This window comes from Camellia sinensis, chromosome 2 (assembly GCF_055761805.1).
Source record: "Camellia sinensis isolate YWXY chromosome 2, ASM5576180v1, whole genome shotgun sequence".
NCBI lineage: Eukaryota > Viridiplantae > Streptophyta > Magnoliopsida > Ericales > Theaceae > Camellia > Camellia sinensis.
The window spans coordinates 125,180,437-125,198,048 of NC_138962.1; positions in this window are offsets into that span (position 1 = coordinate 125,180,437).

Genomic DNA, 17,612 nt, shown 5'->3' on the forward strand with positions numbered 1-17,612 from the left:
GTTCCGGACACACCGGTGAAGAGTGTAGTTGTAAGTGTTTTTGGAGTGGTGGTGGTGACCATGCCCACATCAGAAGTTCTAGTAGCTGCAGCACTACTCATGCCTGCATTCGAACTGTGTGTAAGTGCCCTCTTGGGTTGCTCTCTCTCGTGGTCAATCAGGCCTGCTTCATGGCGTCCTCAATCCGTACCCCAATCTCGTGTAAATCAGAAAAGGTGGGGGGCTAAGACGATCATTTTTTGCATCAGCTTGGGTTGGAGGTTGCGCACAACCATCCGTATCTGATCCTTCTCGACCGGCCTGGTGGTCATCATAGAAGCTTTGGCCCTCCAATGGGTTACAAAGTCAGAGAAGCCCTTTTTCGGCTCCTGTCTGGTTGTCTTGAGATCACGAGTTATGATCTCGATCTACGTGTTGTAGGAGTATTGAGCTATAAAGGCCTCAGCCATCTCCTCTCAGCTTCTCTTGACAGAGTCCTCCAACTTTGCGTACCAAATAACTGCAACACCCGATAGGGTTTGGCCGAAGAGGAAAAGCTTTTGCAGTTTGGAGAGGCCCATTGGCCTTAGGATATCTGAGAACAACCGCAGATGTACCATGAGATCTCCAGATCCGTCAAAGCGATCTATATGCGGCATCTTGAACCGGTCTGGCAAAGTCACCGCCGAATCGGTGTATCCATCCTCTATGTTCGGAATGGAATTAACGCCTTGAGCCTTTTTGAACAGCTTTTCTTACTTGCTCACTTTCAGTGCTGTTGGATCCACCTCAAATTCAAACGGTGTATCCACTAGATTAGTCAGTGCTTTGGACAGCTGAGGTAGGATTGGGGGTGGAACTGGCCCCGTTGGGACGTTCGTATTCTCCTGAACATTTGCAATTTCCCCGAGTGTTGGAACTCTAGGTGGAGATGGGAATGGATGCGAAGCAGATGCTCCGACTTGTTGCGGTTGCTATTGTTGCTGAAGTCTGGCAATCAGCTCTGTCTGTTAAGCCATAACCTCTGCCTGACGCATGGCAAACTCAGCTTGGCGGGCAGCATCCCGCTGCATGGCTTGCATGGTCTCTTGGAGCTAACGCATCATGTCCTCCATACTTGCCATAAGGTGCTGATCTAATTGAACAACAAGTGTATCTCTCTTTGCGGTAGAAACGAAAACCTCAGCCCGACTACTCACTAGTGGGGTAGATAAGGACCGCTGATCTGATAACCACTGTACTTATGTACTATGCCTAACTGACCTCCGTCTAGTAACCGGGGGGTAATGAAAGGAACACTGCTTGTCCGTCAACTAGATCCTCGGATCGATAAAGCCTTCGACCTCTGGTCCAGAGTGCTCAGGGGGAATTTGCCTTTTCAGAAACAATTGTGCTAAACTACCTTGCAAAAAGATAAATAAAACAAAATAAGGAAACAAACAACTAGAAAAACGGACAGCAATTCGGCTTAAATAAACACAACACATAGTTGATAATCACAAGCTGAAAGAATTGTTCTCAAACACTGATCGTTGCTCCCAAATCACTGCCTTAAATCTGATACCCTCAAGTAAAACTGATTCCCCCAAATACTGATGTCCACAGGCCTGATACCCAGACTTGCAAACTGATACATACAACCTGTAGAGACATACTCTGACAGCACATATCAAGCAAGTAAGAGCCAAAACACCCCTATTGAGGGATAGGGTTTCCTTGTCCTATCTTGTCAGGAGCTAGGGTTTCACTACGCACGTAGCGGTTTCAAACAACCTATAATCGGGTAAGCAACCTATCCCAGTTTGGAATGGTCTTTACGGATTCTGATATGCAACTAGGTCAAATGGTCAAAAGGGTGCCTCGGTAAAAACTGAGGTTTGTGTTCCTATCGTGGCAGAGCCCGTAACCGGTCAGCCTTATGGCACGCTTCTCAAAGTAAGCCTCCGGCAAACCATTCACGAATAGCATACGGTAAACACGGTGTCCTAGGCGCACCAATGCAAATGCAATACAAAGAAACACATAAGTGTAGACAAAACAACATATCATGAGTTCGAGTCAAGTTCTCTAAATCCCCAACAGAGTCGTTAGAAACTGTAGACCGCCCGAACTCCGCTCCACACGCGAGGGCGCGAATTGTAGTTCTAGCTACTACAGTTCGGACCCATGTCACGGTTTTGAATCTAATCTCACAAAGTGCAATGTAAGACTAATAAATCACCAAAGAGACCAAATCCGGCAAATCGTTTTGGAAAATCAATTTTAATCAAAAAGTGCCAAACATGGACTACTTTGCCAAATTTCAGAGTCGCCACCTAAATATTTTGTTTTGAGAAATTTAGGAAACCCTGACTCGTGCCTAAGGCCACGTGTCCGTCATCACCAAAGTTGCCTCGGTTCTGGAACTTGGGTATGAGAGGGGAAGGTCCTAAATGAGCACCCCCGCTCGCCCGATCAAAGATCAGCCTCTACGAACATAATATGTTGTTTTTATAAACACATGCGTTCTTATTCTGATTTATTAGCTAACCTTACTATGTGATACGCGCAGCATACAAGTATAGACTCAATCACGCGGATTGGAACAAAACAATTCATGTTTGTTTTTTAAAGTGGTTTGAAAGTGCTACTCGCAAGTAGGCTAAAGCGCGGATTTGCCACCCTCAAGTGGGCTTAGAAAAACATGATTTTGCCACTTCAAGTGGGCTTAAAACTCATAATCATCGAGTTGTTCCAATTCAGGCAATCAAGCCTCCACCCACAAGCATTCATGCAGTTATAGCAACTAAGCAATTAGCCTCATTGCAAGCATGCAATCATGGCAGTCAGTTACACACATGCAAGGATGCTAAAGCATAAACACTTACAGTGTACTCCGAGCCAAAAAAGAAGCTAGTTAGTAATCAATGCATGATCCTAGCTATGTTAAATGCCTAATGCAACACATGCAAAAATGCAACTAAATAGGCTCAGCTATTCTAAGATGGCATATGATTTACAACACTTGATACATGTATTCAAATAGGTATTGAAATACGATGCAGTTTGAATGATGCGTCGAGCCCAGTGCATGCAATACGAATGAATGATGCACGCATGCAAAGCATAAGTATGCTAATTGAAACATGCCCTAAAACTAACCATCAAAAGCTGGTAAATAAAATGGAGAAAGACGTGAGGTTAGAAGACATTCACATACACACGCACACTTATTACAACATTTGCCCTCTCGACGGAGGGTCCGAATAAATAAGCTAAGCTAACTATGCTAAGCTACTTATTTACAAACCAACTAATTAACTATGCTATTCTAGCTAATTAATTACAACACAAATTGAAAACTAGTTAAGCTAAGCTAATGTAAAATATTACAAAGCAAATATTCTAATTACTGGGAATTTATTGGGAATTTACTGATAATTTATTGGGAATTTAATCAGTAATTTACTGAGAATTTACTTGAAATTTACTGAGTAATTTACTGAGAATTTACTAAGAATTTACTCCGTAATTTAATGAGAATTTACTAGAAATTTACAAAGTAATTTAATGAGAATTTATAGGGAATTTATCGAGAATTTACTCTGTAATTTACTTAGAAGTTACTGACTAATTTACTAAGAATTTACTGAGAATTTTTTTAGAATTTACTGCGTAATTTACTGAGAATTTACTGGGAATTTACTTAGTAATTTACTGAGAATTTACTAGAAATTTATTGAGTAATTTACTGAGAATTTACTGAGTAATTTAAGAGGAATTTACTGAAAATTTATTGAGAATTTACTGTTAATTTACTCAGTAATTTATTGAGAATTTACTGAGAATTTATTGAGAATTTACTCGGAATTTAATGCGTATTTACTGAGAATTTACTAGGAATTTTGCTGAGTAATTTAATGAGAATTTATTGCGAATTTACTCAGTAATTTAGTGAGAATTTACTGGGAATTTATTGAGTTGTTTACTGAGAATTTACTTAGAATTTACTCAGTAATTTACGGAGAATTTACTGGGAATTTACTAAGAATTTACTGGGAATTTATTGAGAGTTTACTGGGAATTTATTCAGTAATTTACTGAGAATTTAATGGGAATTTACTGAGTAATTTACTGAGAATTTACTAGGATATTGCTGAGTAATTGAATAAGAATTTATTGAGAATTTACTGATTAACTTAACGAGAATTCACTGAGAATTTACTTGAAATTTTCTAGGTAATTTTCTGATAATTTATTAGGAATTTACTGAGTAATTTTTTGAGAATTTACTGGGAACTTACATAGTAATTTAATGAGAATTAACTGGAAATTTACTGAGTAATTTATTAAGAATTTACTAGGAATTTAATCAGTAATTTACTGATAATTTACTCGGAATTTAACCAGTAATTTACTAAGAATTTACTTGGAATTTACTTCGTAATTTACTGAGAATTTACGGGGAATTTAATGGAAATTTACTGAGAATTTACAGGGAATTTACTGAGTATTTACTGGGAATTTAGTGAGTATTTACAGAGAATTTAATGGGAATTTACTGATTAATTTAATGAGAATTTTTTGGAAATTTTTTGAGTAATTTAGTGAGAATTTACTGGAAATTTACTGAGTAATTTACTCGTAATTCACTGTGTAATTTACTAAGAATTTACTACGACTTTACTTAGTAAGTTAATAAGAATTTACTGATTAACTTAATGAGAATTTACTGGGAATTTAACTGGAATTTACTGAGTAATTTACTGGGAGTTTACTTAGTAATTTACTGAGTAATTTACTCTGAATTTACTACGAATTTTCTGAGAACTTAAAGGGAATTTACTTGGAATTATCTAAGTAATTTACTGGGAATTTACTAAGTAATTTACTGAGAATTTACTGCAAATTTATTGGGAATTTACTGAGAATTTATTCAGTAATTTACTGAGAATTTACAAGGAATTTTATGAGTAATTTACTAGGAATTTATTGAGTAATTTACTGAGAATTTACTGAGTAATTTACTGGTAATTTACTGAGAATTTAATAGAAATTTACTGAAAATTTACTTCGTAATTTACTGAGACTTTATTGGAAATTTGCTGAGTAATTTACTAAGAATTTACTGGAAATTTACTGTGTAATTTACTGAGAATTTACTTAGAATTTACTGAGTAATTTACTAGGAATTTACTGTAACAACCCTCATTTTGACTTAGTCATACTTACATACATTTGTGGATGATCTTGTGTTAATATGTGCATTTGCAAATCTTGTCTTGTTTTGCTTGAATGATTGCTTGCACGCTTTGTTCTTGTCTGGTGTGTTGCCGAGGTCAGCTTAAGCCTAGACACCTTTGAAACCTTTATCACTTAGAACTATCTTGGAACCCCTTTGGTTGACCTCCATCTTCACCCTAGCATATTGGCCAAGATGTCACCATCTAGGCCGAGGTGCGCGTCGCCTAGGCCGAGATGTGCATCATCTGGGCCGAGATGTTAATATCTAGGCGTTCTAGATCCTTGATCCTCTCGTGAGTGATTTTGTTCCTGGAATGGTGTGACCTAGACCGAGGTGTGGCACATCTAGGCCAAGGTATGGCACAGTTTAGTCAAGTGTTGTCCTTCCAAGCCGAAGTCCTTGCCCTTTGATTTCCGGAGTCTTGTTGTTAGCCGATGTGGTTACTTGCCGGAGTATTCGTGCCGCCTAGCTTGTTGAGTACACTTTGTCTTGGTCTTGTCTTGTCAAGTCAGTCACCTTTTTGAGTTGAGCGAATTAGCCGATGCCACGTGTCCCGACAGAGGGATTAAGTCAGTGTTTGTCATGTGAGGCATATCATTTGTATCAATCTTTCCTTTTTAGAGAGAGAAGCTCTAGTTAGAAGGAGGAGAAGTTTGAGCTAGAGAGGGGGGCTTCCAAGCTTGATCGTTGGAGCTTGAACCGTTAGATTCGAGTTTTAAGGTCAGAATCTTAACCTACTATGGTTGTTCTTATTGATCATCTAGCTGCATTGCACGATCAAACCTGTTCGGCACGTCATGCATTGATTTAAAATCAGTTTTAGAAAGAGAAAACGGTGTTCATGTGTTTTTGGAAGAAAAGCCTCGTTTGATCCAAAAGTTTGCTTTAAAGCTCATGTTTTTGTGTTTGTTCTGATAAGATCCTTGAGTATGGGTACCCAGGTCCAAGTTTTTGAATTCATAGCATGAAGTCTCTGCTGTTGTAATAGCAAGTTTGGTCTTTGCATTTATCTCCCTCATGTTCATGTTCTTCAAGTTCTTCATGCTCTTGTTCTTCATGTCTATCAAGAGGGAAACCCAGATTTTTCCCGACTACGCTTTCGAATGTGGCCGTCGGGACCACACCTCGGCGAGAAGGGTGGGACCTCGGCCAAGTCCTGGTAGTTGCCCAGTGTGTTTTTCCAAAGATAAGAAACTGTGTTTCGATTTGATTGACTTAGTTTTTTGAATAATGCCGAGGTCATTTGCATGTGTGCTAGACTTGTTTTGAGTAGTGCATTCAATGGACTTTGCCATGTGTTTGTCAGGACTTGGACTTGCCTTGACCCCGTCGTTTGAAGAACTAGGTGAGTGGTATTTTTAATAAAGCTATGTTATATGTTTTGATAAAGACTTTGCTTTGCTTTGTTTTGAAAGTGTTTGTTAAGCATGAATAATTGTCCTTGTTTTGTATACCAAGTATGACCTTGTCTTGATGACCTTCTCGGAAAGTCCTTTGTGCTAGAGGACTCTAAACTTTCGCAGCACATCTTGTTTCGAAAGTCCCTTGTGCTGGAGGACTCTAAACTTTCGCAGCACATCTCGTTTTGGAAGTCCCTTGTGCTGGAGGACTCTAAACTTTCGCAGCACATCTTGTTTCGAAAGTCCCTCGTGCTGGAGGACTCTAAACTTTCGCAGCACCGCTGATTTGTACTCTAGTGTTAAAGGGCTACGGGCCCTTGTAACATAGGTCCCTCGTGCTGGAGGACTCTAAACTTTCGCAGCACATCTTGTCTTGAAAGTCCCTTGTGCTAGAGGACTCTAAACTTTTGTAGCACCCTTGGTTGAGATGCCTCTTTTGCTTTGTCTTGATTTGCCACGGACGGTTTACCGCATGGACCTATTGCCGAAATGTTGTCATTTGTGATATATGATGCTAGCAAGTATCCCTTGGAACTTTGAAGATTTGTTTGATGGGCGAGGTCCATTCCTTGTTATATATAGAGTTTGTCTTGTATTGTTTTGAAAGGATTTCGGCTATTATTCATGCAAACCCCTTTATTATTTATACCATTCACTGAGTATTCAAGCTCACCCTCTCTATATATATGTAGGTGATGAACAAGAAGGCGGTGACGCCTAGATGTGATTTCTGGAGCTTGTTTTGGGTCTTGATTTATGTCGGCTTAACCTGCATTTATGTCGGCAGTCTTGAAAATCATGCTTCTCGACTTGTAATATTTGTATTTCGAACACGTCGGCTGAGAAGCCTTTTGATCAAGATGTATGTTTTTGTATGATTGTTACGTCGGCAAAGAAGATGTCGGCAACCTGGTAGATTGTGTACTTAAACCTGTAATTCGTACAATTTGTTTATGTCGGCTTGTGGAGCCCTTTGCTAATACGAAAAATATAACTTGCACTTTGCTTGTTTGTTATTAAGTTATAACCCATACGTAAATGGTTGCTATCTCATTTGACTTATGTACAGCTCTTATGGACCACTTGTATTCTAAATTTTGCTTCCGCACTTGAGAGCCCCATGTATCTATACTCTGTATGTGTGTGAATTTTGTAAGTTGGCCTTCGGTAATCTCGGATTACTGGCCATCACGGCACCAAACTACTAGGGGCGGTTTGGGGTCGTGACATTTACTGAGTAATTTATAGATAATTTAATGAGAATTTACACTGTAATTTACTGAGTAATTTATTGGGAATTTATTGGGAAATTATTGAGTAATTTATTGAGAATTTACTGGGAATTTAATGACAATTTACTGGTAACTTACTACGTAATTTACTAAGAATTTACTAGGAATTAACTGAGTAATTCACTGGGAATTTAGTGGTAATTTACTAAATAATTTACTGAGAATTTGCTAGAAATTTACTAAGTAATTTAATGAAAATTTTATGGGAATTTGCTGGGAATTTACTTGGAATTTACTGAGTAATTTACTGAGAATTTACAAGAATTTTCTCGAAATTTATCGAGTAATTTACTAGTAATTTTCTCAGAATTTACTAGGAATTTACTGAGTAATTTACTTAGAATTTATCGCATAATTTAATTAGAATTTACTGGGAATTTACTATGTAATGTACTGTAAATTTACGGAGTAATTTAATGAGAATTTACAGGGAATTTACTGAGTAATTTATTGAGAATGTACATGGAATTTACTCAGTAATTTAATGAGAATTTATAGGGATTTAACGAGTAATTTATTTAGTATTTATTGAGTAATTTAATGAAAATTTACTGGGAATTGACAGAGTACTTTAATGAGAATTTACGTAGTTATTTTTGAGAATTTATTGGGAATTTACGAAGTAATTTAATGAGAATTTACTGAAAATTTATTAAGTAATTTACTTAGAATTTACTAGGAATTTAGTGTGAATTTACTGAGAATTTACTGAAAATTTATTGAGTAATTTAGTGAGAATTTACTGAAATTTTACTGAGTAATTTAATGAGAATTTATTTGGAATTTATAGAGAATTTACTTTGTAATTTACTGAGAATTTACGGAGTAATTTAATGAGAATTTTCTGAGAATTTTTTGGGAATTTGCTTCGTAATTTACTGAGAATTTACTGAGTAATTCACTGAGAATTTACTGGGATTTTACTAAGTAATTTAATGAGAATTTACTAGGAATTTACTGAGAATATATTGGGAATTTACTGAGAATTTACTTGAAATCTACTGAGTAATTTACTGAGAATTTACTAGAAATGTATTGATTAATTTAATGAGAATTTGCTGGGAATTTACTGAGAATTTACTGCAAATTTACTGGGAATTTACTGAGTAATTTACAGAGAATTTACTTGGAATTTTGCTAAGTAATTTAATGAGAATTTACTGGGAATTTACTGAGTAATTTAGTGAGAATTTACTGAGAATTTACTCAATAATTTACTAGAAATTTACTAAGTAGTTTACAGAGAATTTACTGATAATTTACAAAGTAATTTACTGAGAATTTACTCGAAATTTACTAATTAATTTACTGAGAATTTACTGAGAATTTCCTGAATATTTTCTGGGAATGTACTTAGTAATTTACAGAGAATTTACTGAGTACTTTAATGAGAATTTACAGGGAATTTACTTTAATTTACTAAGTAATTTAGTGAGAATTTACAGTGAATTTACTCAGTAATTTACTGGGAATTTATTAGTAATTTACAGAGAATTTAATAGGAATTTACTGAGTAATTTGTTCAGAATTTACTCGGAATTTACTGAGAATTTACTGGGAATTTACTGAGTAATTTAATAAGAATTTACTGGGAATTTACTAATTAACTTAATGAGATTTTACTAGTAATTTACTGAGAAATTTAGTGAGAATTTATGTCATGACCCCAAACCGCCCCTAGTAGTTTGGTGCCGTGATGGCCAGTAATCCGTAATTACCGAAGGCCAACTTTGAAAAACTTAACACAATCAGAGTATGGATATAGGGGGCTCACAAATGCGGAAGTAATAAATCGAAATACAAGCGGTCCATAAGAGCTGTGTGTAGATCAAATGCAATGTCATTCATCTTACAATTTGAATACAGCAAGCAAAATATGTGTTACATCTTGATCAAAAGGCTTCTCGAGCCGACATATACAAAATACAATAAATACGAGTCAAGAAGCATGATTTTCAAGATTTGCCGACATGCACTGAAAGGCATCGCCGACGTAAATACAAAAACAAAGCCGACATAAGCACGAATCCAAAACAAGCTTCCAAAACAATCTAGGCGTCGTCGCCGTCCTGCTCATCACCTACATATATATATAGAGGGGTGAGTACAAATACTCAGTGAATGGTACTAATAATAAAGGTTTGCATGAATAAAGACGGAGTCTTTCAAAACAAACACATCAAACTTTATCGAACAGGGGATGAACCGTATTCATCTGTCGAACATTTCAAGTATCAAGGGATGCTTACTGACATCGGCAAAACAAGGGATGAACCGTATTCATCATTCAAGCTTACAAGTATCAAGGACTGCTCACTGACATCGGCAAAACAAGGGATGAACCGTATTCATCATTTAAAGCTTACAAGTATCAAGGACTGCTCACTGGCATTGGCAAAACAAGGGATGAACCGTATTCATCATTCAAAGCTTACAAGTATCAAGGACTGCTCACTGGCATCGGCAAAACAAGGGATGAACCGTATTCATCATTCAAAGCTTACAAGTATCAAGGACTGCTCACTGGCATCGGCAAAACAAGGGATGAACCGTATTCATCAATCAATGGTACTGCGAAAGTTTAGAGTCCTCCAGCACAAGGGATTTGCGTTACTTAGGCCCGTAGCCCGATTTAACAAGGACCGTATCCTTTTACACTTAGTACTGCGAAAGTTTAGAGTCCTCTAGCACAAGGGACTTGCGTTACTTAGGCCCGTAGCCCGATTTAACAAGGACCGTATCCTTTTACACTTAGTACTGCGAAAGTTTAGAGTCCTCCAGCATAAGGGACTTGCATTACTTAGGCCCGTAGCCCGATTTAACAAGGACCGTATCCTTTTATACTTAGTACTGCGAAAGTTTAGAGTCCTCCAGCACAAGGGACTTTCCAAGAAAGGACTGTATCCTTTTATACTTAGTACTGCGAAAGTTTAGAGTCCTCCAGCACAAGGGACTTTCCAAGAATAACATCAAAACAGGGCTATTCATTCATGCTTGGCAAATACTTTTGTCAAAACAAAACAAAGCAAGATTCATCAAAAACAAGTGTAACATAGCTTTATCAAAAATACCACTCACCTAGTTCTTCAGGTGTAGGCTCAAAGCAAATATCAAGGACCTACAATCACATGGCAAGTCACATTCTCAAAATGAGCTCTGTATGCATGCAAATGATCTCGGCATTCTTGCCAGATCCAAGTCAATAACGAAGCAAAATATGCTGGGAGTTTAAACACCGCTCCTGTCTTACGGAAACACACTGGGTACCGTCCAGGTCTATGCCGAGGTGCCATACATCCTTGCCGAGGTGTGGTCCCACTGGCCTCAACCAAAAGCAAAGTCGGGAAAAACCTGGGTTTCCCTTACAAGAATATGAAGAATATGATGAACATGATCATGAGAAAGATGAATGCAAGATCAAAACTTGTTACAAAATCTGAGATTTCATGCCAAAAGTTCAAAACATGGACCTGGATACCCATACAAGAAGGTCATGCAAGAACAAACACAAAAACATGGTTTTCGTTCCAACTTTCGGATCAAAACGAGACTTTCTTTCAAGAACGTGTGAAAACCATTAACTCTTTTCAAAACCAACTTCAAATCGATGCATGACATGCAAAACAGATCCGATCATGCAATGCAGCTAGATAATCCATAACAACATTCAAAGTAGATCAAGAATCTCACCCCAAAACTTGAATCCAACGGTTCAAGCCACGAAGATCAAGCTTGGAAGACTTGCTCTCACTCAAGAACTTCTCTTCCTCCTCTCTAGAGCTTCTCTCTCTAAAACAAAGATTTGAGACCAAAAGTGATTTGTTCTAAGTCTGCCGGCTGTCTTAACAACTAGCTCGAACACGTGGTGCTACCGGGTTGTCTTAACTCAAAAAGGTGATTGATTGATAAGACAAGTCTCTGACAAAGCGTATGTAACAAGCTGGGCGAGACACATCGGCAATAAATGACATCGGCTCAAATCAAGGATCCGGCAACAGGGTAACAAAACGTCGGCTAGGGAGGACGACACTTGACTAAGCTGTGCCACACCTTGGCCGGGGTGTGCCACATCTCGGCCTAGGCCACACCTGCCTGCGGACAAGGTTCACTAAGTACAAAACATCTCGGCGATAAATGCCCGAGGTGAAGATGGGGTTGACCAAGATCTCAAAACAGTTCAAGTACAAGGATTCAGAGGCGAACTAAGCTCAAGGTGACCTCGGCCACGCACACACCGAACAAGGGACAAGATCACGCAAGCAATACTAACAAAACAAGGCAAGCAAATCCTTCCAATTATTAAAACAAGGCAAGATCATGCAGGAATGTATGCAAGTAAGACAAGGGTAAGGTGAGGGTTGTTACAATTTACTTAGTAATTCACTGAGAATTTACCTAGAATTTACTGACTAATTTTCTGAGAATTTACTAGGAATTTACTGAGAATTTAATGGGAATATACTGAGTAATTTTTTGATAATTTACTAGGAACTTACATAGTAATTTAATGAGAATTAACTGGGAATTTACTAAGTAATTTACTGGGAATTTACTACGAATTGACTGGGAATTTATTTCGTAATTTACTGGGAATTTATTGAGTAATTTATTGAGATTTTATTGGGAATTTAATGGGAATTTACAGGAAATTTACTGAGTATTTATAGGGAATTTACTGAATTATTTAATGAGAATTTACTAGGAATTTACTGAGAATTTACTGAGTAATTTTATGAGAATTTGCAAGTAATTTACTTGGAATTTATTGAGTAATTTACTAAGAATTTACAGGAATTTACTGGGAATTTACCGAGTAATTTACTTTTAATTTACTGTGTAATTCACAAAGAATTTAGTTGGAATTTACAGCATAATTTAATGAGAATTTACTTAAAATTTACTGAGAATTTACGGGGAATTTACTATGTAATTTACTGAGATTTTACTGGGAGTTTACTCGGTAACTTAATGAAAATTTACTGTAAATTTATTAAGTAATTTAATAAGAATTTACTGTAAATTTATTGAGTAATTTAATAAGAATTTATTGAGAATTTACTGGGAATTTATAGGGAATTTATTCGGTAATTTACTAAGAATTTACAGGGAATTTACTGAGTAATTTATTGAGAATTTTCTGGGAATTTAATGAGTAATTTAATGAGAATTTACTGAGTAATTTAATGAGAATTTACCGGGAATTTAATAAGAATTTACTTGGACTTTATTCAGTAATTTCCTGAGAATTTACTGAGAAATTTAATAAGATTTTATGGGAATTTACTGATTAATTTAATAGGAATTTACTGAGTAATTTACTGATAATTTACAGGGAATTTACTCAGTAATTTACAGAGAATTTTTTGAAAATTTACTGAGTAATTTACTGTGAATTTACTTCAAATTTACATAGTAATATAATGAGAATTTACTGAGAATTTATTGAGTAATTTACTGAGAATTTACTGGAAATTTACTCAGAAATTTACTTGGAATTTATTGGGAATTTACTCTGTAATTTACTGAAAATTTATTGGAATTTACTAGGAATTTAATGAGTAATTTAATTGGAATTTATTGATAATTTACTAAGAATTTACTCGGTAATTTACTGAGAATTTACTTGGAATTTATTGCGTAATTTACTGAGAATTTACTTGGATTTTACTGAGTAATTTACTAGTAAGTAATTTACAGGGAATTTACTTGGAATTAATTGCATAATTTAATGAGAATTTTTTGGTAATTTAATGAATAATTTAATAAGAATTTATTAGGAATTTACTGAGAATTTACTCAAGAATTTACTGAGAACTTACTGGGAATTTACTGGGAAATTTACTGAGAATTTAATGGGAATTTACTAAGTAATTTACTGAGAATTTAAAATGAATTTACTGAGTAATTTAATGACAATTTGCTGGAAATTTACTAAGTAATTTACTAAAAATTTACTGGGAATTTACTGAGTAATTTAATAAGAATTTATTGGGAATTTAATGAGAATTTACTGGGAATTTACTGAGTAATTTACTGAATTTACAGGGAATTTCCTTTGTAATTTACTGAGAAATGACTGGGAATTTACTGAGTATTTACAGGGAATTTAATGAGAATTTACTAGGAATTTATTGAGAAATTTACTGAGATTTTTTTGGGAATTTACTGAGTAATTTAATGAGAATTTACTGGGAATTTAATGAGAATTTAGTTGGAATTTAATGAGTAATTTACTGAGAATTTAATGGAAATTTATTGATTAATTTGATGGGAATTTATTAGGTAATTTACTGAGAATTTATTGGAAATTTACGGGGAACTTAATAAGAATTTACTCAATAATTTACTGAGAATTTATTAGGAATTTACTGAGTAATTTACTAAGAATTTACTGAGAATTTACTCAGTAATTTACTGGGAATTTACTAAGAATTTACTGGGAATTTACCAAGTAATTTACTGAGAATTTAATGGGAATTTACTGAGTAATTTACTGGGAATTTACTTAGTAATTTTCTGAGAATTTACATTGAATTTTCTCAGTAATTTACTGAGAATTTACTGGGAGTTTACTGAGTAATTTACTTAGAATTTGCTGGGAATTTACTAAGTAATTTACTGAGAATTTACTGGGAGTTTACACAGTAATTTAATTAGAATTTATTAGGAATTTACTGTGAATTTACACAGTAATTTAATAAGCATTTTCTTAAAATTTACTGAGTAATTTAATTAGAATTTACTTAAATTTTACACAGTAATTTGCTGGGAATTTACGGAGAATTTACTGGGAATTTACTTTGTAATCTACTGAGAATTTACTAGGAATTTACTGAATAATTTATTGAGAATTTACTGGGAATTTACATAGTAATATAATAAGAATTTACTGGGAATTTACTAAGTAATTTACTGAGAATTTACTGGGAATTTACTGAGTATTTTACTGAGAGTTTACTTGGAATATACTGAGAATTTACTTAGTAATTTACAGAAAATTTACTTGTGATTTACTGAGAATTTATTGGGAATTTACTGAGTAATTTACAGAGAATTAACTCGAAATTTACTGCGAATTTACTAAGAATTTTATAGGAAATTACTGGGAATTTACTGAGAATTTACTTGGAATTTTGTGGTAATTTACTAAGAATTTACTGAGTAATTTAAGGAGAATTTAATTGGAATTTACTGAGAATTTACTTGGTAATTTACTGACAATTTACGTGAAATTTACTGAGTAATTTACTGAGAATTTACCGGGAATTTACTGGGAATTTACCGAGTAATTTACGGGGAATTTACTGAGTAATTTACTTAGAAGTTACTTCGAATTTATTACATAATTTAATGTGAATTTTCTGGGAATTTACTGAAAATTTACTATGAATTTACTGGGAATATACTGGCAATTTACTAGGAATATATTGCGTAATTTACAGGAAATTTACTAAGTAATTTACTGAGAATTTACCGAGTAATTTACTGGGAATTTACTTAGTACTTTAATAAGAATTTATTGGGAATTTTCTGAGTAATTTAACAAGAATTTACTTGGAATTTACTGATTAATTTAATGAGAATTTACTGGGAATTTATTGAGAATTTGCTAGGAATTTACGGCGTAATTTACTAAGAATGTACTGGTAATTTACTCGGAATTTACTAAGTATTTACTGAGAATATACTGGAAATTTATTGATAATGTACTGGGAATTTAATCAATAATTTACTAAGAATTTACTGAGTAATTTACTGAGAATTTATTACGAATTTACTGAGGATTTACTTTGGAATTCACTGAGAATTTACTCCGTAATTTAATGAGAATTTATTAGGAATTTACTGAGAATTTACTCTGTAATTTACTTAGAAGTTACTGCGTAATTTATTGAGAATTTTTTGAGAATTTATTGCGTAATTTGCTGAGAATTTACTGGGAATTTACTAAGTAATTTAATGAAAATTTATTGAGAATTTACTGGGAATTTACTTAGTAATTTACGAGGAATTTACTGAATAATTTACTGAGAATTTACTAGGAATTTACTGTGTAATTTATTGAGAATTTTCTGGAAATTTACTGAGTAATTTAATAAGACTTTACTTGAAATTTACTGATTAATTTAATGAGAATTTACTGAGAAATTTATTGAGAATTTGCTAGAAATTTACTGCGTAATTTATTAAGAATTTACTAGTAATTTACTCGGAATTTACTAAGTATTTACTGAGAATATACTGGGAATTTACTGATAATGCACTGGGAATTTAATCAGTAATTTACTACGAATTTACTGAGTAATATACTGAGAATTTATTGCGAATTTACTGAGAATTTACTCCGTAATTTAATGAGAATTTATTGGGAATTTACTGAGAATTTACTCTGTAATTTACTTAGAAGTTACTAAGTAATTTACTGAGAATTTTTTGAGAATTTATTGCGTAATTTGCTGAGAATTTACTGGGAATTTACTGAGTAATTTAATGAAAATTTACTGAGAATTTACTGGGAATTTACTTAGTAATTTACGAGGAATTTACTGAATAATTTTCTGAGAATTTACTAGGAATTTACTGAGTAATTTACTGAGAATTTTCTGGAAATTTACTGAGTAATTTAATAAGACTTTACTTGAAATTTACTGATTAATTTAATGAGAATTTATTGGAAATTTACTGAAAATTTACTGGAAATATACTCAGTAACTTGTTGAGAATTTACTTGGAATTTACAGAGAATTTACTGTGAATTTACTGGGTAATTTACTGAGAATTTACTATGAATTTTACTGACTAATTTAATGAGAATTTACTGGGAATTTACTGAGAATTTACTGAGAATTTATTGAGTATTTAGTGGGACTTTACTGAGTAATTTACTGAGAATTACTAGCAATTTACTGAGTAATTTAAAGAGAATTTGTTGGGAATTTACCGGTAATTTGCTGAGTAATTTAGTTAGAATTTACTGGGAATTTACTCAGTAATTTACTGGGAATTTACTCAGTAATTTATAGAGAATTTAATGGAAATTTACAGAGTAATTTACTAGAATTTACTCGAAATTTACTGAGTAATTTACTGCGACTTTACTTAGTAATTTAATATGAATTTACTCATTAACTTAACGAGAATTTACTGAGTAATTTACTAAGAATTTATTGAGAGTTTACTTTGTAATTTACTGAGAATTTACTTGTAATTTACTGAGTAATTTACTTAGAATTTACTGGGAATTTTTTGAGAATTTATAGGGAATTTACTGAGTAATTTTTTGAGAATTTACTCGAAATTTAAACAGTAATTTGATGAGAATTTCCTTGGAATTTACTAAGTAATTTACTAGGAATTTACTGGGTAATTTCCTTAGAATTTACTGCGAATTTTTTGGAAATTTACTGAGAATTTACTCAGTAATTTACTGTGAATTTATTAAGTAGTTTACTGAGAATTTACTTTGTAATTTACTGAGTAATTTACTAAGAATTTACAAGGAAGTTACTAAGTAATTTACTGAGAATTTACTTGAAATTTACTTTGTAATTTGCTGAGGATTTATTGGAAATTTGCTGAGTAATTTAGTAAGAATTTACTGAGTAATTTACTTAGAATTTGCGCGCAATTTACACAGTAATTTAATGAGAATTTACTGGGAATTTATTGGGAATTTTCTGGAAATTTACTAAGTAATTTATAGAGAATTTTCTGGGA